Source organism: Panthera tigris, chromosome B2 (assembly GCF_018350195.1).
Source record: "Panthera tigris isolate Pti1 chromosome B2, P.tigris_Pti1_mat1.1, whole genome shotgun sequence".
In the NCBI taxonomy this organism is placed as follows: Eukaryota; Metazoa; Chordata; class Mammalia; order Carnivora; family Felidae; genus Panthera; species Panthera tigris.
In genome coordinates, this window is record NC_056664.1 from 85,154,429 (window position 1) to 85,179,307 (window position 24,879).

The following is a 24,879-nucleotide window of genomic DNA, read 5'->3' on the forward strand; positions in this document are numbered from 1 at the left end:
ACCAAGGCTTCATCCTGGACTCTTTCCTAATTAGCTGATCTTGAGAGAGTAGACACTTCAAAACCCCGTTGAACTCTGACCTTCAAACAAGAACAGAGACAGATCTATGAAACTTTTAGACCATTCTTCTAGAGCTTACATTTCATCTGCAAAGCAAAATGCACCGTGGTCTTTAGGCCTATACCCTGGGCATTAGGCAGAAATGTAATTATCTCTTCCACATCTACATAACCTTGGGAAAACTCAGCTACCTTCTTAAAATCATGTATTTAAATGTCCATGACTCAACAAATACAAATTTGTAGTCTAGATCTTTCTTTTAAATTCTACAACCCGTAGCCTGTTGACTCTCTGGACTTATTTCTCTCAGGCACCTCATTAGTAGGGTGACCAATCATCCCAGTTTTCCAGACACTGTCCCAATTTTATCACCAAAATTTCTATATCCTAGGAAACCTCTTAGCTTAGTTTTCTGGAACAGTTGGTAACCTGGATGTGTCCGACCTTGATTATATGATCTTCGACCCAGTTCCTGAGTATTTAGAAGTCATGAAATCCACATAGTCATACATATTGTGAAAGCAACCCTAGATTCCTTTCTCTTCTTTTATTTATTCTTTCATTTATTCAGGTCATATTTATGGACTATCAACTAGGGATTTATCAATTAGAAACCTGACAAAAAATATGTGCATTTATAGAGTTCACATTTAATCATGGAAATATGGAAAACAAATAGAAAAATAATATATAAGGTCTTCTAGTAAAGTAAGAACCAAATAGGGATGCCTGGGTGGCTCAGTTGGTTGAGTGTCCAACTCTTGATTTCTGCTCAGGTCGCGATCCCAGGGTCATGGAATCGAGCCTCCATGCTCAGTGTGGAGCCTGCTTAAAATTTTCTCTCTTATTCCCTCTGCCTCTCTCCCCAGCTCATGTTCACTCTCTCTCTCTAAAATAATAAAAATAATTTAAAAAGATCAAAATAAAACAGAGCAGAGGGGGATAGGAAGTACAATGTGTAGGTATGTAAACTTCCTATAGTACCTGCATTACCAAGGCATCCTCCCCTTTCCACTAAATTTCTCTGATTCATAGGGAGCTCATTTCCATCACTAGATTCAAGGGGACACTTATTTGTATAGGTCAGTCATGATAATCTCAAACCCCTTTCCAATTTCAGTGAATTCCAAGCTAGATCCAATTAACTCATAACATTCCCCTGGCAAATCCAGAGTTTAACACATGACCTAATCAATCCAAAGGTTTGCATTCCAATACTGTATGAAAAGTATTCTTTTTTTATTAGACTTCAACACAGAAACAAATTTTCCAGCTGCCGTGGGCAGCCAGATCTTTTCTGTTGAGGAAAGAAACCAACTCGCAAAGTTTAGAAAACAGTTAAGAAACAGAGCCAGAGGTTAATTCATATCAGAAATAGAGGAGACTATGTTTTGTAACATTTCGTTAAGTGACATAAAATATGACTTTATTTTTAAAGACAGTTAGTTGTCTTTGGGGTTTCTATCACTCGTTACATAAATGGTACAGCTTCTCTACCCTCAACAACTATTGATGTAGTTTTTCTTCGACCTGGAATGTATTTTATTTATTCTTTATCTGGGAGACTACCAAAGCTGAACATGTGAAACTTTTTCCCCAAACCACCTCAGCCTAAGTTAGCTGCTTTTCTCCTCTCTTTCTGTGGTACCACAATAGAGAACTAATCACACACTGCAATTGTGTATTTATGCCAATTTTATTACATCTAAATTGGAGGAGAGTGATTAAATTATGATTAAGAAGCCTTCTATCTTTAATATTTTCTGATTCAGTTATATGATCATATTTTAAATGCTAAGAATTGATAGATAATACCTCCACCATAGTCCTAGACTATAAATTTTAGCTATGTTATTGTACACCAAGGAAAGATAAAATTTAATCTTGCCTCACAGTTGCCACTTATCTATTTTGACAGGCAAATATAAAACCTAATTTTTTCTACTGAATGTGACAGGTTTCTGTTTACTGTGAACACAGATTCGAAATTATTTTCTTATGATACAGATTTGAAAGGTCGGTTATGACATATTTCTTTTTAGGGAAACACATAGGTAATTTTCAAATTTTTAAGTTATTTTAAATATGAAAGTTTTCTTCCCCCAAATGGTAAAGTTTTAAGTCCACTTAAAAATATTCCCTGTAATTATCCCTGTTTCAAGTACTAATGTTTCTTCCAAGTCACATATATTCATAAGCAAAATTGATTGCACATTATAATTTTTATAACTGTAAAAGATACATCAAAAATAAGTTTTTCCCCTTTTTATGTGATTTTGACACATCTAGACTCCTATCTGAACCAATATTTGTTTGTTTGTTTCCCCAGAAAGAATCCCTCTCTAAAACTCTGCTGTGTTATTAAGTTCACACTGAAACTTGCTTAGGAATTGACTTGAATGTGAGAAAAACATGCAAATAAATTTCTTCCTGTAAGAAACAGGTTCTATAGTCTCATATTAATGCAAATAAAAATAAGGGGAAGAGGACAGATAATTTGTGAAGAAAGCAAGAAAATAATTATCCAGATTGGACAGAAGGAAGATACAGTAAAGTTTTCATACCACTCTAAAGTAAATTTAGCCAGAACTTCAAGATCTGTTTCTCCCCCTACAGAAATGTGGAAAGGGTGTAATTTCTTTGTTGCTTGTGACTTGTTCCACTTACCTCAAGACAGCAGCCCTTCAACAACAGCTCACCTTCTGCATCTAGGAAGACAAATGGGAACTTCCACAGGTAGCGGAGAGACTAGAATCCCTCAGAGAATGTTGGGAACATCTTGCTTATGCCTGATAAGTGGCTATCCAGTGAATTAAAAGCACTTAACCCATTGAAATGATTTAGGTAACTGTGAAGGTAGATACCATTTGCAGTTATATTTCATATTTATGTGCATTTCTCAATTTTTATGTCTAAACTATGACTGGTAGTAATAATGAGAAAGTAAACTCAGATGCATGGAATGTTTCATAGATCTAGGAAAATAGCTTTAAATTTAATTCATAAATCTATATATTTTATTACACAGTAAATATATTTAAACTTATTAAAGAAATTTCAGTGTGCTGTAGTTAATAAGCAGATAGGACAGAAAATGACTTTTTTTTTTTTTTTTTTTTGAGAAAGAGCCAATGCAATGGCTAGTCTTTATTGGAAAGAAGTACCTTTACAGCACATTTTGAGCAACTCGGTGCAAAGGCTCAGTGGGCCAACTGATGGGGCACCAGCTTGTAAACGGTTCCACAGCTAGGGCATGGCCAGGTCTTGCCTTTGTAAACCCAGAACCCGATGAGGGCACTATTGTCCTCTCCACAGATGTAGCCCACTATTCGCTCTTTGGTGACAGATGGGACTCAGTTAGGGTCTTCTTTGGTGTCTGAAGCTGCCTTTGGGGCTATCATACTGTATGGATCCAGTCCCTTCCGTGCACCATCATGACCTCCCTCTCCAGCCCATCCACCTGCTCTTCATCAGTAGGAGCACCACTTTCAAATGCCCTGGAGCACACCCCGAAGACTTCATTGGGACCACCATCCCTGAGGGGCTGCTCCAAACAGCACTTCAACTCTGCGAAGTAACCTTGAAGCCATAACACCGCTACAACCAGCAGCATTTCCAGAACAGGCTCTAGAACAGAAAATGTTTTAACTAAATCTCAGTCTCTCACTCCAGTCTTCCTAATCCCGGTTGTAAATACTGAATCAATTCTTTTCAACGTTCTGTTTTTATTTCTTTTCCTGTTTTCTAACAGCTTAAGGCTCTACTTTTTGATTTATTATCAATTTCAAAAAATATCGAATTACTCCCCCATAATACTTCAAAGTGGGAGATTAGCTTACTTAAATCTAAGCCACTTCCTTCCACACTAAAATTGTTCCATGGTTATACCAGTGATATACTGGTAACATTTAAACAATGGATTCGCTGAGGTGAAGAGACACCAATTTGTAGCATTTGCTAACTCCCATGGTTAATTTCAAACTACTGGAGAACTAACTTGAAAAATTCCTGAAAATCTAAAAATTAGTTCTGGCAATTCAGGACAGGACAACTGTACTACATTACCAGACAGAATCTATTTACACTAGTGTTTTTTTTTTAACACTAAATAATACATTTCTATTTATGGATGAAGTTTCTTCATACTGTAACTTGACTTTGCCCTTTCTTCCTGCCTTCTATCGTGAACCTTATTCAATGATCACTTTTATATAAAGACAATGTGTGTGCTTCAATAGGAAATTACAATGAAATCTTCTACATTTCCTCTGATTCTTAAAGTTGAAAACTCATGAAAAACAGCATACAAGTAAAACATATAGACATTATTTATTAAAGCCAGATGTTGTGTTAGTATCCCAGTGTCATGACACTGGAATATTAAAAGAAGTATACTTTTAGCATCAAGATCACTGACACTCTCATTTGTAGCATTCCATTGATATATTATAATGATGAAACAAAACCCTTATTTACTCCAGATGTAGAACATGGTTTTATTAACTAGAACTTTTGCATTTTGGTTTTGCATAGGATTTGATTTTTACTGGAGTTTCTAATTATTTTATGTATATGCTGTGTGACTGTGGGTAAAAGTTTAGGATGTGTTTATCATATTCTTATATGTATCTGCTTTTATAATCAGAATATTTCATAACATCTCTTTTTATACCAAAAGCCTCCCTCTCAGATCACTCTTTCTTCCTGTTCCCATTTCCTGGCTCTCTCTTTTCTATCATCGCTGTTACCACCACATCCCTCATTAAATCCAACTCTCCATCGAGACTATGCTACAACTGAGCATCTAATAGTGGCTAGAGAAAACTCACAACTATGCTGACTGTCACCCTCCAAAGTCATGACCATTAATTTTAAATGAGCTTTGCGAAATCAACAGGTCTATTGTATTGCCCTCGGTCCCTCCTTTCCCACTAGCCACATCATTTTATTGTATCTTCTTCTGTCTTCTCAAACATTCATCCCTCTTTGACCATCCTAACATCTGAGGTGATCTTCCTTTTAATTTTACTAAGAAAATAGGAAGTAACAAATATTCACCACTAAATCCACCAAGCAATCTCTACCCATACCCACATATGCAGTCTGCCATTCTGTCAAAATTAGGCCTGCCCTTATTCAAAGTACTTGAAGTACTCTTGAAGTACTCTCCTGCTCTCCTGAATCATCTAATTCATTTCTATTGAATGATTCCCATAGTAATACAAGCATGTTACAAATATCTCATCTTAAATTATATAATTAAAAGGATGTTGTATAGGATCAAAGAAAACCAGAGGAAGAGAATACAGAGCAATTTGTGAAAACAGTTATTTATGTGCTAATTTGATAAAGAACAGAGGTAGTATTTTGGATGAGTGTTGAAAGGATGGACTAGCATAGTATGGTACTGGAAGTATTAGTTTTCAGTTTGGAGGAAAATAAATTTGATTCTATACTTCACAGTGATCACAAAAGTTAGTTACCAATAGGTGAATACTTCAATATGGAATGTACATTTTTAAAACTTTAGCCAAAAATAAATGAGAATATTATTCTTACCTTTAAATAGAAAAGGTTTCTTTCAATAAGCTGAAATTAGCATCAAACTACTAAAGGAAGTTTATGAATTTTACTACAATGATGTAACAACTCAATTTTTATTTTCAAAAATGGATAACCTACAGAAAACAACTAAGAAAACTGGAAAAATACTTAAATATTTTAAATACTTAAAATATTAATCTGAACGTGTAAGGAAGCTACAAAGTCTGTGAAGACTTGAGGGGCAAAATCCAAGAGAGAAGTAAAATCCATAGAAGTGAGCATATATTAGGTACTGCTTTTACTCTGCGAAGAATTTATGATCCTCAAGATGTGGCTGAGAAAGTGTGAAATTGAGCAAAAGTACTATCAAGCTTTCAGCAATTTGTAGGAGCAATAGGACAAAAATCAAAGATCAAAGCCCAATAATAAGGAGAGTTTCTGGTAAACTGAACAGTCTAGGTTTAGAAAAAGGCTATGTGATCAAAGTAAGAATAAGAATTAGACCAGTTCTCAGAGAACTAAACTCCAATTAAAGCTCAGTCCATGATGGGATTAAAGTAATCTGGCATTACCCTAACTGCTGCTGTAAAGTGCATTTCTCTCCTGGAAGATTATATAATCTGGTACTTCAGTATTTTCCTAAAAGTTTTCACAATATCTGGCATCAAACAAAAATCACTAGGCATCCAAAGGGATGAAAATGGACCAAATATTAGGAAAACAAATATTGATAATAGCAAGATAGAAACCAAAGATCAACCCCAACACTACAGAATCCTAACAGGAAATGAGGTACAATGAAAACACCATACCCCTCTCCTATACATAGTATGAAAATCCTAAATTAAAAAAAAAGACAAACTAAATTACCAGTATATACAAAAGACAATATATGCTAAACAAATAGCATTTCATTTAAATATTTAAGGACCCCTATTATTTAAAGATCAATTCAATGTAATTCAACATAGTAAAAGAATAATATAGAAACATATGATTTCAGCAGATGCAGGGAAGCCGTTTGATAATAGACTAGGAAATATCTGATGAAGTGTCTGAAAACAAAACAAAGTAAGCAACCCTAACCAACCAAACCAAAAAACAGAATCTCCTAACATCATGGTAGATGGTGAAATAGTAAAATACTGAGCAACTTGCCCCTGAAATGAAGAATGAGATAAGGGGATCTTCACCACCACTTCTATCCAGTATTGTTCTGAAGAGAACTTGAGCATAGTAGACAAGATGGGGAAAGGTATAAGGATTATAAAGAAAGAAAAAATAAATAAAATTATTCATAGGATCATAATTTTGTACATAAAAATCTAAAAGAATGTATAAAATATGTTTTAAGTTTATTTATTTTGAGAGAGACAGAGAGAACATAAGTGGGGGAGGGCCAGAGAGAGGGAGAGAGAATCCCAAGCAGGGGCCACAGTCAGCACAGAGCTGGATGTAGGACTCAGTCTCATAACCTTGGGATCGTGACCTGAGCCAAAATCAAGATTAAGATTCTCAACCAACTGAGCCACCCAGGAACCCCAAGAATGTATAGAATCTTACTACAAGTGTAGATTTAAGAAAGTCATTTTGTATATGTTTAATATGAAAAATAAAATGCCTTTCAATATATTAGTAATTAAAATTAGAAAACGATTTTTAAAAAAGATATTACTTGCCATAGTCTCAAGAAACATAAAATTCTTAGAATTAAATACACAAAAGATATACAGTACCCCTGCAGAAAAAAAAATAGATATAAAATATTACTGAGAGAAATTAATGCTGGGGTATATACCATAGTTATAAATCAAAGTCACAGAATTGTAAAATTGCCAAATTATTCCAAATTGACCTATAGTTTAAAGGAATATCAATCAAAATTCCTACAGTTTTGTGTATATGTGTCTATATATGCAAATTTGCAAGCTTAACCTAAAGATTAAGAATAGCAAGACAATCTTGAAAAAAAGAAAGAAGTTCAGAGGACATAGGTAGTATTGTATAGATACAATGACAGGTAAATATTTCAACTGCATATAATAGAGAGTCCAGAAAGAGACTTAACATGTGTTTCAGCACTCGATTTATGACAGAAGTGGTACTACAGCACAATGGGGGAATAAACAGACTTATAAATAAATAAATGGCTTTGGATAATTTACATACCCATATAATCTCTAATTCATACCATACACAATGTCAATTCTAGATGAGAATATAAAAAGTAAAACACTGAAACTTCTAGAAGAAAATGTAAGAATATTTTCAAGGCTTGGAGTTGGCAAAATGCTGAAATATTACATGTGAAAACCTACTAACTATTAAGAAAAAGATTGTTAAATTGGATTCTTCATCAAAATAAACTATTAAAAAATGAAAGGGTAAACCGGAGAGCGACCTGTTATTTGCAATACACATAACCAACAAAGAATTTGTATCCAAGACATTTAAATAACATACAGATCAATAAAGGGAAGACAGGTAATGTAAAAGAAAAATGTGCAGGAAGCTTGAACTGACAATTCACAAAAGATTTCTAAATGGCCAATGACAAGGGGCTAAATCTCATTAGAAATCAGGAACTGCTAATTAAAGCCACTAGAATTTTCTATTTCATACCCAATTAAGGTTTTCTGCAAAGTGAAGACTAAACGGAAATTTAAGTTGTTATTGAAAATTAAATATGTTCCACTGTTTGGTTTGCTGATTCCGTTTATATACATGATAATATTTCTTTAATGTCTTAGTGCCCTCCATTTTCTCTTTTCTTTTTTGAAACTCCTCTTGAAAAAAATACTATCTTGCTGCATAGGTCCTCTCTGACTTTTCCTATATCCTCAGATATTTTATTATATTCTGTCCTTTATGTTTTTTAAAATTTTTTAAAGGTTATTTATTTTTTGAGAACAAAAGAGACAGAGCATGAGTGGGAGAGGGGCAGAGAGAGAGGGAGACACAGAATCCGAAGCAGGATACAGGCTCCCAGCTGTCAACACAGAACCCATTGCAGGGCTCAAACTCAGGAACTGTGAAATCATGACCTGAGCCAAAGTCAGACGCTCAACCAACGGAGCCACACAGGCGCCCCGTGTTCTTTTATGTTATTTATTCTATGAAGTTTATTTAGCTTTAGATCTGGCTAAAAAAAAAATTGAACCAAGTCCATTTGAAGATTTAGTTGGCTTCATTAAATGGTTCATGAGTCAGGCAACATCTGACAAAGTAGAGGGGACCTCTACTGAGCTAAACAATAAAAGATTTTTAAAGATAGAGGGCATAAGAAAGAAATTTATTAGCAAAGAATGCATTGTTTAGACAAAGTTGTCCTCCTCAAGGGAGCAGAAAAGGTCAATCAGTAAATTTCCTAGAATTGACCAGGAAATTCCATGTTTACTGGTTAAAAGTTACAATCCTGAGGAGTTGAAACTGTAGTTTTGGTTAGGTTAGGAATTTTGAGTCTTCGTTTACTGACTGGACCCAACCCATTTTTAGCCTATGGTTTTCTTTTTAACAGATCTCTCATGACTTTCTGGCTGTAATAGCTTCTAAAATCTGTGTAATTGCTGTATTGATTATTTAATATTTTGCTTACCCTTCTATTCTCTCAATTCTCTTTTTTTTCTTGCATGGCCAAATTTTCTGTGGATTCATCTTGGTCTTTCTGTTTCAGAAGTCCTGTTTTCCTCAAATCATTGGTTGGGCTCCTGGGAAAGCAGATTATGAGATAGAGTTTAGCTTGCAAAGTATTTATTAAGGAGTGCCTTTGGGATCGACACCAGAAGAGGAAAGGAGAAGAAAGCAGAGCTGAGCAGTGGAAGAAGCTGATCTTCAGTGTAAGCGCAAAGCCAGCCTTCACTGACCTCATGGACAGCTCTAGAACTAGAATGATCCTTTATAATATCCTCAGGTGAACTGAGATGGTCAGCCATATATACTCTCACATCTGTCAGTTCTTGGATGTAAGTCACCCCAGGAAAGGATGTGATTTGGGATGAGGACTCTGCAGGTGAGGCAATTACTGAAGAGGCTGTCAGCTAAAGTCCATCTGCCACAACCCTCCCAGAATCTGAGGCCCTAAGTCCTTCATTGAGGGAGAAGTATCTGAAAGATTCTTCACAGTGCCTTCCACAACTCATGTGTCTAATGGTCCTTTGTATTACTCTTATATATGAAAGTCAAGCCATTTTATTTTCTTCAGTGGGATTCATCAAATTAAGGGCCAAATATGGCACATTGTATTTTTGTAATAAAAATGTACTCAAACACCCCATGCCCGTTTATGTATTGCCTATGGCTACTTTTATGACATAGACAGAGTTGAGTAATTGCAACAGAGACATTATGGCACACAGAACCAGTAATACTTACTTTCTGACCTCTTTTACAAAAAAGTTTGCTGAACCCTGTTCTAGAAAACTAGTGTGCTTTCCATATAGTTGTGCAGTTAGGGCTATTTTCCTTTAGACATCTTCCTTGAGTGAAATTTAATATAACATCTAATTTAATTGAGCACTTATTGTTGAGAAACTTTTCACTCTCATAAGCCCTATTGAACCCCAGGCACTCTGGTCCCAGAATCCCAGTAGTTAGTAGGCACCTAACTACTGAAATGCCTGTCTATATGGAGTTGGTTGAAGAATAGCTTCCCATTACCAAGCAAGAGTCCATGAAGCTTTGAGCCCCCTTGCATGCTAGAATTTAGAAGTATAATCATATAAACTAGAATCACTTTCTTGGAGGAGTGCACTGAGTTTTTAGGTCTTAGAATAAATGTCTGATGGCCTTTTGCTATGCACATGTTTGGGGATAGGGTGAGGATAATAGAGTTGGAAAATAGTCAAAGGTGTTCCATATGTATCTGGTTTGGGCCCCTGTTCTCACTCCAGGCTACTTTGAATCCAATTTCTAGTCTCTGGGATCCCTTAGAGCTCTTGCATACCTGCTTCCTCCACCCTACTTCAACACTTGTCACATATTTCCAACATTCTTCTTTCAAAAAAGCACTCTCTTCCCATAACCATCTTACATTGTTCTGTTCTAATTCATCTTCTCCATTTCAGTGTGGCCTAACAGCCCTATCAGGTGAAAGCCTGCACTCAGTCTGCTGTTTTGGTATATTATTGGTTTTTAATTATGCACTAGCTCAAGAAAAAAGGTTAAGTCATTTTTAGTGTTCTGCTTGGGTTTTTTGATTGATAATGAATACTTAAATATTCACATTTTAGAAATATTAAGTCTATGTAGTGAGTGTTTGACACCAGTGCTATGTGGAACCTGATGCAAAAGAAAAATTCAGTGATATCAATCCTGTCTTTATTTACAAGTTTGATATTTTGTTCTTCATGGATGTTCTTGCATTAATATTGACTTAAAAAAATATTGCATTGAATATTTTTGTATCTGCATTACAAGTATCTTGGTGTCCCTTTAAATTTTGCATCCAAGCCATGTGCCTCTCCTGCTTCAACCTTGTTCTAACCCTGCTTAACATGGTCCTCAAATCTCTTGATTGTATTAATATTTATATTCAGGGATAATGGGAATCATATAATTATGAATACTAATACAAAAATGATACTATGGAAACACCTATAGCCAAAACTTTTAAGCCACACTCAGATGTTAGTTATTATAGCACATTTACACATTTGTTCACATAGATAAATTATTCCCATTTCCAAGAGCATGTGTCAGCATGGTGGTATAGAGGGGAGCATAGCTGCCTTCCAAGAGCATGTGTTAAAATAAAGAGCTACCATACAAGATATAAGGGCAGACAATTCATGAAATCATTAGCTACTTGTATTATCTGGAATTTTCTGATATGAAAACTAATTGGATGGGATTAGGAGAAAAGAGGTAAGGTTTAATATGGAGCAGAAGAGAAGTAATCCTCTTAAACATGAGGAGAGTCAACCTTTTAGATGTAATGCTGGATGCCAAAAATCAACAAGAGATCAATAATTTTCTTTAGACAGGGAAATTTCTGAAAGCTTTGGAAAACAAGATGTAAGAAGAATAAAATTCCTGCTTCTACGTTTGCCTGAACCACTTTTCTGTATTCTAATTATGTGCAAAGCATCAAATACATTACCCCTCCCTGACATCAAAAGGTCTCAGTAAATGTATTTTGCTTTAACAAATGAAACACTTAAAAGCATTTGTAACTTTTACTCGCTTATATTTTCAACTTAACTTTTCTGAATGTTTCAAAAACTATATAAAAGCAGAATGCTGCTGCATTAATAAAATCAATAGCAATAATCATAATAAATATTGAGTAATAAAAAATGCCAAAATGATAGGCATCTTTGTGATAAATGTTGGCAAGATCGAAGCAGTACATTTACTAATGGAATCATACAATCATAAAGTATTTCATACATAAATATCCAAAATAAAATTATCATTTTCCAGGAATGAAAACACTTCAAAATTATAGTGTGCACAGCTCTAAATTGATTCTATAAATGGATTCCAAAAAATCATTTACCACATGGATATATTTAAGATGCCACTCAAGCTTCCTGAATACTTTAAAGGTGGAATCACCAATGCCCAAATCTCTGTTGATAATAAGAAAAACAAAAACCCTACATATTCAGAGGATTTATATGCTTGGTGTAACAAAAGATACAAATTAAGAAAGTACAAAGACAGTTTACAATTAAATGATACTGGTAGACAGAAGGCAAACTAATGTTTTAATTATTCATCATGCTTAATTTCATATAAGCAACTCTCAGTCATCATAGTCTAAAAAGTCTTCATCTACATCATGATTGCAATTTTGGTTGTCATCAGATTCCCTTACTTCACCCTGTTTCCTCTTTGAGAGGCAATATAGCACATGGTTAGAATATAAATCCTAGAGTCAGACTGTCTGCATTGATAGCTCAGATTTGTGACTTTAGACAAGGCACTTCTTGGGTCTTAGTTTTAACATCTATAAAACAAAAGTTATAGTTTTATATGATTTTTAATTATTTTTATTCCAGTATAATTAACATATACGGTTATGCTAATTTTAGGTGTACAATACAATGATTCAATAATTCTATGCAGTATTCAGTGCCCATAATGGTAAGTGTATTCAATCCCCTTCACCTAGTTTTCCCATCCCCCCACCCACCTTCACTCTGGTAACCATCAATTTGTTCTCTATCGTTAAGAGAGTTTCTTGGTTTGTCCCTTATTTTCTTTGTTCATTTGCTTTGTTTCTTAAAGACCACATATGAGTGAAGTCATATAGTATTTGTCTTTGACTGACTTTATTTAGCTTAGCATTATACTCTCTAGATCCATCCATGTTGTTGCAAATGGCAAGATTTCATTCTTTTTAATGGCTAATATTCCATTGTAAATACATACCTCCTTCTTTATCAACTCATCTATTGATGGACACTTGGGCTGCTTCCATAACTTGGCTATTATAAATAATGCTGCAATAAACATGGTGATGCGTGTATCTTTTCACATTAGTGTTTTTGCATTCTTTGCGTAAATACTCAGTAGTGGAAGTACTAGATAATTCTGTTCTTAATTTTTTGAGGAACTTCCCTACTGTTTCCCACAGTGGCTGCACCAGTTTTCATCCCCATCAACATTTCACAAAGGTTCCTATTTCTCCACATCCTGGCCAACAATTCTTGTTTTTCTGTGTTTGATTTTAGCAATTCTGACAGGTGTGAGATGATATCTCGTTGTGGTTGTGATTTGCATTTCCCTGAAAATAAGTGATGTTGAGCATCTTTTCATGTGTCTGTTGGCCATCTGTATGTCTTCTTTGGAGGAATGTCTATTTATGGCTACTTCCCACTTGTGAATTGGATTATTTGTTTTGAGTGTTGAGTTGTATATTTTTTTATATATATTTTGGATGCTAACCCCTTTCCAGTATGTCATTTGTAAATATTTTCTCCCATTCAGTAGGTTGCCTTTTAGTTTTGTTGATAGTTTCCTTTCTTGTACAGAAGATTTTTATTTTGATCTTTATTTTTTGCTTTTGTTTCCTCTCCCTCAGGAGACATATCTAGAAAAATGTTTCTGTGGCCAGTAATAGAAAAATTACTGCCTGTGCTCTCTTAAGACTAAGAATTTTATGATTTCCAGTCTCATATCTAAGTTTTTAATCTATTTTGAGTTTATTTTTGTATATAGTGTAACAAAATAGTCCCATTTCATTCTTTTACATGAGCTGTCCAGTTTTCCCAACACCATTTGCTGAAGAGACTGTCTTTCCCAGTACATATTCTTGCCTCCTTTTGTTAAAATTTAGTTGACCATAAAATCGTAGGTTTATTTCTAGGCTCTCTATTCTGTTCCATTGATCTATATGTCTATTTTTGTGCCAATACAATACTGTTTTCATTACTACAGTTTGTAGTATATCTTGAAATCTAGGATTGTGATACATCTCATTTTGTTCTTTTTCAAGATTGCTTTGGCTATATTAGATCTTTTGTGATTCCAAACAAAGTTAAGGATTATTTGTTCTAATTCTGCCAAAAAATTCTGTTAGTATTTTGGTAGGGATTTTATTAAATATGTAGATTGCTTTGGGCAATATGGACATTCTAACAACATCTGTTCCCCCAATCCATGAGCATGGATATCTTTCCATTTGTTTATGTCACCTTCAATTTTTTTCATTAGATTTTTAGGTTCAGAGTATAGGTCTTTCACCTCTCTGGTTAAGTTTATTCCTAGGTATTTTATTATTTTAGTGCAATTGTAAATGGGATTGTTTTCTTAAATTCTCTTTCTGCTACTTCATTACTTATGAAAATGCAACTTATTTCTACATATTGATTTTTTATTTTGTGACCTTACTCTATTCATTAATCAGTTCTAGTAGTTTTTTGGTGGCATCTTTAGGGTTTTCTTTATATAGTATCATGCCATCTGCAAATAGTGAGAGTTTTGCTTTTTCCTTAGCAATTTGGGTGCCTTTAATTCCTTTTTCTTGTCTGGTGTGGCTAGGTCTTCCAGTACTATGTTGAATAAAAGCGGTGAGAGTGGACATCCTTGGTTTGTTCCTGATCTTAGGGAAAAAGCTCTCTCATTTTCCCCATTGTGTATGATGTTAGCTGTGGGTTTTTCATATAGGGCTTATATTATGTTACGGTATGCTCACTCTAAACCTACTTTGTTTAGGGTTTTAGTCATGAATGGATGTTGTACTTTGTCAGGTGTTGTTTCTGCATCTACTGAAATGATCATATGGTTTTTATCCGTTAGCCTGTTGTATCATGTGGGTTGATTTGTGACTATGGAACCATACTTGCATCTCAGGAATAAATCCTACTTAATTGTGGTGGATAATTTTTTTTAGTGTATTGTTGGATTCAGTTTACTAATATTTTGTTGAGTATTTGCATCTATGTGTATCATAGATATTCATCTGCAGTTCTCTTTTTTGTAGTGTCTTTATCTGGTTTTGGAATTAGGATAAGGCTGGCCTCATAGAAAGTATTTGAAAGCTTTCCTTCCTCTTCTATTTTTTTGAATACTTTGAGAAGTACTAACCTTTGTTTAAATGTTTAGTGGAAATCACCTGTGAAGCAATCTAGTCCTGGAATTTTTATTTTGGGGGAGTTTTTTGATTACTGATTTAATTTCATTGCTAGTAATGGATTTGTTCAAATTTTCTATTTCTACCTGTTTAAGTTTGGGGAGATTAATTGTTTCTAGGAATTCATCTATTTCTTCAAGGTAGTTCTATTGGTTGGCATATGATTTTTCATAATATTCTTTTATAATTTTTTATATTTCTGTAGTGTCCATTATTATTTTTCCTCTTTCATTTCTGATTTTGTTTTTGTTTTTTTTTTTTTTTTTTGAGTCCTCCCGCTCTCTCTCCTTTTTTTTTTTTTTTGAGTCTGGGCAAAAGTCTATCAATTTTGTTGATCTTTTCAAAGAACCAGATCCTGGTATCATTGATTGTTTTATTTTATTTATTTATTTTTTTGGTTTCTATTTTGTTTATTTCTGCTCTAATATTCATTATTTCCTTCCTTTTGTTTTAGACTTTTGTTTGTTCTTCTTTCTCTAACTCCTTTAGGTGTAAGGTTAGGTTGTTTATTTGAGATTTTTCTTGTTTCTTGAGGTAGACCTGTGTTGCTATAAGCTTTCTTCTTAGAACAGCTTTCCCTATATCCCCAAGATTTTGGACCATTGTATTTTAATTTCTATTTGTCCCCATGCATTTTTTAAATTTCTTTGATTTTTTGGTTGATCCGTTTATTGTTTAGTAGCATGTTATTTATCCTCTACATTTTTGTGTTCTTTCCAGATTTTTTCTTGTGGTTGATTACTAGTTTCATGGCATTGTGATCAGAAAAGATGTATGATATGACTTCAATTTTTGAATTTGTTCATATTGGTTTTGTGGCCTAACATGATCTATTCTGGAGCATGTTCCATGTGCACTTGAAGAGAATGTGTATTCTGCTATTTTTGAATGGAATGTTCTGGATATATCTGTTAGATCCATCTGATCCAACGTGTCATTCAAAGTCACTGTTTCCTTATTGCTTTTCTGTGTGAATGATCTATTCATAGGTGTAAGTGGGGTGTTAAAATCCCCTACTATTATTGGCATATCTATTACTTCATTTATGTTTGTTATTAACTTTGTTATGTATTTGGATGTTTCATGTTGGGTCCACAAATATTTACAATTGTTATATATTCTTGACGGATTGTTTTCTTTATGATTATATAGTGCCCTTGGTCTCTCGTCGCAGTCTCTGTTTTAAAGTCTGTTTTGTCTGATATGCATATTGCTGCCCCAACTTTCCTTTCACTTCCATTTGCATGATAATGCTTCTCTATCCCTTTGCTTTGAATCTGCATGTATCTTTAGGTCTGAAATGAGTGTCTTGCAGGCTCTTTCTTATAGCCTTGGTGGCTCTTTCATCTTATAGATGGACCTTTCTTTTTTATCCATTCCATCACACTATTTCGATTGGAGCATTTTGTCCATTTACATTCATAGTAATTATTGATGGGTACTTACTTATTGCCATTTTGTTACTTGTTTTACAGTTGTGTTTGTAGTTCTTCTCTGTTCCTTTCTTGTTCTCTTCTCTCATGGTTCGGTGGCTCTCTTCAGTAATATACTTGGATTCCTTTCCCTTTATTTTTGGCATATCTATTACCACTTTTTGATTGGTGGTTACCATTAGGCTTATATGCATCATCTTATACATATAGCCATCTAATTAAGTTGATGGTCACTTAAAATTGAACACATTCTAAAAGCACTAAAATTTTACTCCATCTCTCATGTTTTAGGTATGTGGTATCCTACTTTACATCCTTTTATTTTGTGAATCTCTTGACTTATTTTTATAGATCAGATTTATAGACTTAATTTTACCTTTGTGTTTCCTACTTTCCTTACTCTTCCTTATGGTCTTTCCATTCCACTCAGAGGCTCCTTTAATATTTCTTGTAGGGCTGGTTTAGTCATCATGAATTCCTTTAACTTGTGTTTATCTGGGAAACTTTATCTCTCCTTGTATTCTGAATGATAGCCTTGCTGGATAGAGTATTCTTGACTGTAGTAGTTGTTTTTTGTTTGTTTGTTCATTTGTTTGTTTGTTTATTTTTTGTCCCCCCCCCCCCTCAGCATTTTGAATATATTATTCCACTCCCTTCTGGCCTGCAAAATTACTGCTATAAAAGCAACTGATAGCCTTATGGGGTTTCCCTTGTCTGTACTGTTTTCTTTTTTTTGCTGCTTTTAAAATTCTCTCTTCATCACTACTTTTTGCATTTTAATTACTATGTGTCTTCATGTGGACTTCCTTGGGTTGATTTTGTTAGAGACTCTCTGTTCCTTCTGGATCAGGATTTTTATTTCCTTTTCCAGATTTAGCCAGTTTTCAGCCATTACTTCTTCGAATACATTTTCTGCCTTCTGTTCTGTCTCTTCTCCTTCTAGGATCTCTGTAATGTGAATGTTGTTATGCTTGATGGAGTTGCTGAGTTCTCTTAATCTAGTCTTATTTTTTATTATACTGTTTTTCTCTCTTCTGTTAAGCTTGATTGCTTTCCATTACTCTATCCTCCAGGTCACTGATATGTTCTTTTGCTTCCTCTGTTCTACTATTTATTCCCTCTAGTATGTTTTTAATTTCAGTTATTGAGTTCTTCATCTCTGATGAGTTATTTTTTATGGTTTCCATCTCTTTGTTGAAGTTCCCACTGATATCCTCTACCTTTTTCTCAAGTCCACTGAATATCTTTATGACCATTACTTTATTTATTTTAAGTTTAGTTATTTATTTTGAGAAAGAGAGAGAAAGAGCAAGTTGGGGAGGACATAGAGAGAGAGAGAGAGAGAGAGAGAGGAGAGAGAGAATACCAAGCAGGCTCTGCGCTATCAGCACAGAGGTTGATGTGGGGCTCAAGCCCATAAACTGCAAGATTGTGACCCAGCCAAAGTCAAGAGTTGGATGCTTAATTGATTAAGCCACCCAGGCACCTCTATGACCATTACTTTAAATTCTCTATCAGGCATAGTAGTTATCTCTGTTTCATTTAACTCTCTTGCTGTGATTTTGTCCTGTTCTTTCATTTGGGACATATTCCTCTGTCTCCTCATTTTGATTAAATCTCTGTGTCTATTTCTATGTGTCAGGAAAGCCATCTATGTCTCCTGCTCTTGTAAACAGTGACCTTATAAAGAAGAGGTTCTGGGGGCAGCTGGGTGGCTCAGCCAGTTAAGCATCTGAATCTTGATTTCAGCTCAGGTCATGATCTCATGATCCATGAGTTTGAGCCTCGCATCACATTCTGTGCTGATACTATGGAGCCTGCTTGGGATTCTCTCTCTCTATGCCCCTCCCCTGCTCACTCTCTCTTTCTCAAAATAAATAAATAAACTTAAAAAAAGAAGAGTTTCTGTAGTGTCTTTCAGTGCAGTGTCCCCTGTTCCCCAGAAACAGGTGCTTCAAGATTATTTACTCTGTGTGTTTCATGGGTCCTACTGTTGTGGCTAAACCACCTTTGCCTTTTTAGTCCAGTCTTCTTCAATGGTTATCTTTGCCTGTTGTCTGTTTGTCTGTTGTCTCTTTGTTGTTAATGGGCCAGAATGGGGCCTCCTTGGGCTTGAATTGGGTGAGGCCATGCATTTGCCAGAGCTGCAGTTGCACCAAACTGCTGGTGTATTTCCTGTGTTGTCCTCTGAGAAGCTTTCATTAGTGGGCAAGGCTTACAGCCAGACCTGATGTCTGCCTCAGGCCCACTGTCAGGGCTGCAGACAAACTGCTATGTGTGGTTTTCTGCCCTTCTCCCTGGGTCAGGACTCACTTTAGGGTAGTGCTGACCCCTGTCAGGGCTGATTGCACACTACCACTTGCAACATTACTTTGGATGGATTGCTGCCAAGGACGTGTTGAGGGTGAGGTGCACAGTGTTAGCAAGGTTGGTACAGGTGTTAGCAAGGTGTTGTGGGAGTGGGGGTCCTGGAGCAGCTTTGGAGAGCTGCTGAGAGCAAGTTGTCAGGGGAGAAGTCCACAGAAGAATGCTGCAGTGGGGCACACTGTTAGCAAGCTAGGTGAAGAGTGTTCACAGGCTGCACTGTTTCCCACAGATGTCCATATATCTAGACTAAGGGGCAGAAGAGGGAAAAGGTGCCTGCTTGCTCTTTTGTTCCTGGAGAAGTCCCCCAAAGATCCTTGCCCCTACAGCACATATTCTGAGATTTGTAAAACTAATCTCCCCCATCCCATATTCCCCAGATGTTTTTCAAAGTTCTGGTTCTATGTTGTATCTCAGTGGGGCTGTTTGTTATGCTGTCTCTTTAAGGGTGGGAAATCAGTTTCCTATCACTCTCAGGCTCTCCCAGATCCCAACCACTGATTTTTAAAGTTTGAAGTGTTAAGCTCCACTGATTTTAAGGACTTGCTAGTTCAAGCTCCTCTCATTTTCATAACCAAATGCTATGGGAATTCATCTTCCCAGTGCAGGTCCCCCAGGCGTGGGGTGCTTGCTGTGGGGTCTTCTCTCCCTTTTCCATGCTTGATGTGTCCCTCTCTCTTGTAGATAGTCCCGCAGGTCAGATTGGCTCCTACTCCATGTCAATCCGACATACCCTCTTTAATGTGGCCACTTCTCCACATTTGGCTGTGGAGAGCCTATTCTGCCAATCTTTGGGTCATTTCCTGGGTTATTTCCTCTTCTAGGGTGTTGTCTAGGTGAATCCAAGGGACAAGGTGAGTCTAGGATCCTCCTACCCCACCATCTTCCCTGGAAGTCTCAGATTTTTTTTTAATTAGATGAAGGGCACCTGGGTGGCTCAGTTGGTTAAGCATCTGAGTCGATTTTGGCTCAGGTTATTTACGACCTCAAAGTTTATGAGATCAAGCCCCACGTTGGGCTCTGCACTGACAACAGGGAACCTGCTTAAGGATTCTCTCCCTCTCTGTATGCCCTCCTTCACCCTCTTTCCCTCCCTCTCTCTCTCTCTGTCTCTCTCAAAAATAAATAAACTTTAAAAAAGCAGATGAGAAGACACAATACCTGGCACACAGAAAGTTCTAAATTCATTTAAGCTATTGATGTTACAATAAAGAGAATGGTAATAATAAATAAGTAATAAATTTGGAGAATTGATTTTTAGGTAAATATTGGTAGCATGTGCATAGAATGTCTCACAGGAAACATCCAAGACGTCACTGTAAATCGTGTCTCTGTGTGTGTGTATGCATGTTCTCTGCTCTTCTACTTCAGATTGTCTACATAATCACCAGGCTGGAGGAGAGTACATATCATTGTACATGTCTTTTTCTTGAGAAAATCTTTTCCCTTAAATCCAGCTGCTTTATAATAGTCCATGTGGACTAGTGCTCATAAGGTTCCATTAAGGATGAAAACCACATCGTAGAGACATAAACCCTGGAAGATGCCAATACTTGAAGATGTTGTCTCCTCCCTGCTTAAAGCAGACACAGGTGGTGTCCACATTCAGATGAAAGTAACGTAATAATAAATGCTTTTACTCTGACTTTTTGACTAGTGTTGAGCATTATAAAGTGCAAAATCATAATCAGTCACCTCAAAGATAAAGAATTGGTTTATTATAAACTGAAGATTTATAAAGCCAGACTCTAGTTAAAATAAAATGTTCAAAAGATTCTGGAACAGATTTCAAGGGATGCAGCACAACCTGTTTCCAGGAAAAGAAGCGTCGAATAAGCTATCTTTAATACTGTAAAAAACAAAATGAGGAATTTAAGTATCATTCGACTCGTTTGTATTCTCCTCCCCCCGCCACCCCCACTCCTCTGCTTTTTGCTCCTACTGATCCTTGTCTGGAACTGCTTCCCTGTCCTTTTAAGCTTTCTTTCTGGATGATTGTTACTTATTATTGCTGATCACTCAAACTTCAGCTTGGATATTACTTCTTCCAGGAAGACAAATCTGGGTTAGAAGCCCACCACTTGTGCTGTACAGCACCTGAACTTCCTATACCACACCATTTGTCATATTTTATAACACAACCTCTTTATTTGTTCATATCATCCCTGCATAGACACTCTTTGAAGCCAAGTGTCATTCATATCTTGTTTACATTCATGTCACCAGAATCATCCCTGGGTCAGTGCTCATATATTTGTTAAAAAAATAAGTAAAAAGAGAAGGGAGGAAGGGAAAATAGGAATGGAGGCAGACAGATTGATAAGCAGCACCTCCTTCATTTCAACAGTGGCAAAGCTACCAGAAATTTCAAAAACAAGGTGCCATGTATCCCAGACTCAGCTGTGGCACAAAGTGAGGAATGTGTTCTATATTACTCCATAAAGGCAATTCAAGAGTTTTTTTTCTTTTTTTTCTTTTTTAATGTTTATTTATTTTTGAGAGAGAGAGAGAGAGAGAGAGAGAGAGAGAGACAGAGTAAGCATGGGAGGTGCAGAGAGACAGGGGGACAGAGGATCTGAAGTGGGCTCTGTGCTGACAGTGGAGAGCCTGATGTGGGGCTCAAACTCACGAACCATGAAATCGTGACCTGAGCTGAAGTCAGATACTTAATGACTGAGCCACCAGGCACCCAAAACTGAACATTTAAACTGAAACTTATTTATAATAGAATATGTAGGCCCTTGATAATTGGATAAAATGAATGGAAGCTCAGTGGAGATTCCTCTTACTGGTGGGAATGTGAAATCTCATGTTGGGATCCATATTGAGCTTTAGATTTTGGGAAAATCAAATAAACAGATGAAAATTCATTCAAAAAATTTTACTGGAATAATTTTATTGTAAATTCTTTATAATAAATGTAAATTCAAATTCTAGTACACCCATTTATGATCTCCTCAAGGAGTTGATCAGAGCAATGCTATAAGTAACATCAATTGCACTACTAGATATTTACCCAAAGAATACAAAAATACTAATTCGAAGGGATTCATACACTCCAGTGTTTATAGCAACCTTATCTACAATATCCAAATTATGGAAACAGCTCAACTGTCCATCAATTGGGGAATGGATAAAAAAGAAGTGGCATACTTATGCCTCTTCTGGAAATGACAAAAGGGGAAAGTAAAGAGAGATGCAAACCAAGAAACAGACTCTATAGAACAAACTGATGGTTACCAGAGGGGAGGTGGGTGGGGGGATGGGTTAAATAGTTGATGGGGATTAAGGGAGGGCACTTGTGATGAGATGAGCACCAGGTATTGTATCGAAGTTTTGAATCACTATATTGTACACCTGAAACTAATATTACACTGTATGTTAACTAACTGGAACTAAAATAAAAACTTAAAAATAATTATAAACTGTATTGAATGACACAACTCTCACAGATGGCATTTTTCTCAAATGATAGGAACATTTTTAGGACTTCTGGTATTTCTCAAATATGATAATAGATAGTTTCAAAAATATTCAAGTATAGAAAATGAAGTTAATGTATTAGAATTTACATTAATGTCTTATTTAGCATAATGGATTCCCTAAGACAAATACTGTATTTTAAGTTGTTTAAAGAAAAACATAGGTTCCGGAGTATTATGAATTTTCAAAGTTCAAAGATAAACATGCCTCATAAGCATTGATAAGAAAGCATCAATATGAAAATATGTTTCAAATTATTTTCCCATTGGTGAGATACGTTTTAAAAGTTTGCAAATCTCAATTAGACATGTTTCAAGACATAAAATTGCAAAACCATTTTCTTTTATTGTTCGTAAAACAGAATTAAAACACCATAATTCCCTTAAGACTCAAAACTCATTTAAAGTTGTGTTCCTGAATAGCTACCATCTTTTGATTTAGATTAAAGCTCTGGGAAGTCCCAGGCAGGAAATATCAAGTGATCGAGCACATAACTCAGAGTGAGAGAAAAAGTGATTAAAGAGAAAGAAAGAGGAAAAAAAAGTCTGTCTTGCTTAATAATTAAAAAAAAAAAACCCACATAACAAAAGGTATTGTTATAAAACATTAAAATTCTTTTAGAGGCAAACCAAAAATCCATCAGCAGAGAGAAGTACAAAGTAATACCCAGAGGAATACTGACTAGTTTGAATTAGTGGGATTTTTCTCTTTAATATGAAAACAGTTTATCCCTTAAGTTCCCTGACTGGGTAAGGAAACAGTATTAAAAAATGGAGACAAAGAAATAGAAACAGATTCATAATCTTTGATACTACATTTTTATTCCATATGCTTCACACTTCCCAAAATGTTTCCTATTGCTATAAAGGCATTAGGACAGTTCTCTCCTGGTTGGTGAGTTCAAGCCCTGCATAAGGCTCTATGCTGTGAGCCCAGAGCCTGCTTCGGATCCACTGTCCCTGTCTCTGTCTGCCACTCCCTGGCTCATGCTGTCTCTCACTCTCTCTCTCTCTCTCTCTCTGAAAAGTAAATTAACATTTAAATGTATGTTATATTTATAGATGTTTTTATGTCTACACCTTACTAAAATATATAGAAATGTCTGCAAGAGAGACTGAATTTGCAAATAACAGAGAGGACTGCGCTCTGTGTGACAATTGTATACAAAATGTTCTCAGCTCAATAATAAATATTTTCATGTGTCTAAGTCCTTTTACGATGATCATGGCTTTTTAGTGGTTATTTTTGGTTGTTGTGCAAGGAGCTGCAGTTAAGTAGTTAAACAATAGAAATTATAACTGCTAAGAAACCAATACTTTTATTTTATGTTTCTCCAGAAATTTCTATTACCTCATTTAGGACACAAACTTATTTGACATTGTTCCTGAACTCAGAGGGTTTTTAGTCTAACTTGGAAGAAAGTACACTATAATGATAAGCCATGGAAGTGATAATGAGGGTACACAAGAGGGTTTTTAGAATACAAGGAGAATATAAAAGGATTCAGGGATACCTTGTTTATTTTTTAGAAACTTATTAAACATTCCAGGGCTAAATACATACAGAGAGAATAATATATTAAAAACGTATGTTTCTTCCTTTCAATTTTGTGAATTCTTAACTTTTTTGTATTTTAAATTTATATCATTCAAATTAAGAATACAATATTATAGATACCCATTAAGTCCATTCTTCTGGCATCCCCAATCACTTTTGCTTACTTAGAAGTGACAACTATTCTAAGTTTTGTATGCATAATCGCAAAGCATGTTTTTATAATTTTGCTATAAATGCATGCATGCACATGCACACACACAATGTATTATATATAGTACAGATATATTTACATGCATAGTATATGTATATATGTGTTTATAAATTGCATAACCTACTATCATACTATACATCTTTCTACAATTTGCTTTTTTCACTTTTTTGTTTAATCCTTATCCATGTCTTTAACTATACATAAAGGTCTAACTCAATACTTTCTACTGCTATGTAGTATTCTAATAGAGTATTAATATACACTATATTTAGTGATTTTCCATTTGATGCATATTTGAGTATTTTTTTCATTTTTCCCTACTACAAACAAAATTATAATAAATGTCCTTGTACATAATGCCCTGTGTATATGTGCTAGCTTCTCTTAATTCTAAGGATTAAGCTGAAGTTCTGAGTCCTATTACATGTGCAGCTAAAATGTTATTCGATATTGTAAATTGTTTGCCAAAGGGTTATATCAGTTCATAATTCTATCATTGGTATGTAAGTTCTAGTTTTTAACAAAAAAATCATCAAAAGTAATTAAGTCAACATCCAATTCAAGAATCTAGAGAATAAAAAAGATTTAGAGAATGTATTCCATCACAAACCCAAGAAAGTAGCAAAAGGAAATAATGAAGAAAAGCGCGG

General features: G+C 35.3%; 1 pseudogene; it reads right to left on the minus strand.

Annotated features, from left to right (window-relative positions):
- Positions 1-3,260: 3,260 nt before the first annotated feature.
- Positions 3,261-3,650, minus strand: LOC102952934 (annotated as a pseudogene).
- Positions 3,651-24,879: the final 21,229 nt, after the last annotated feature.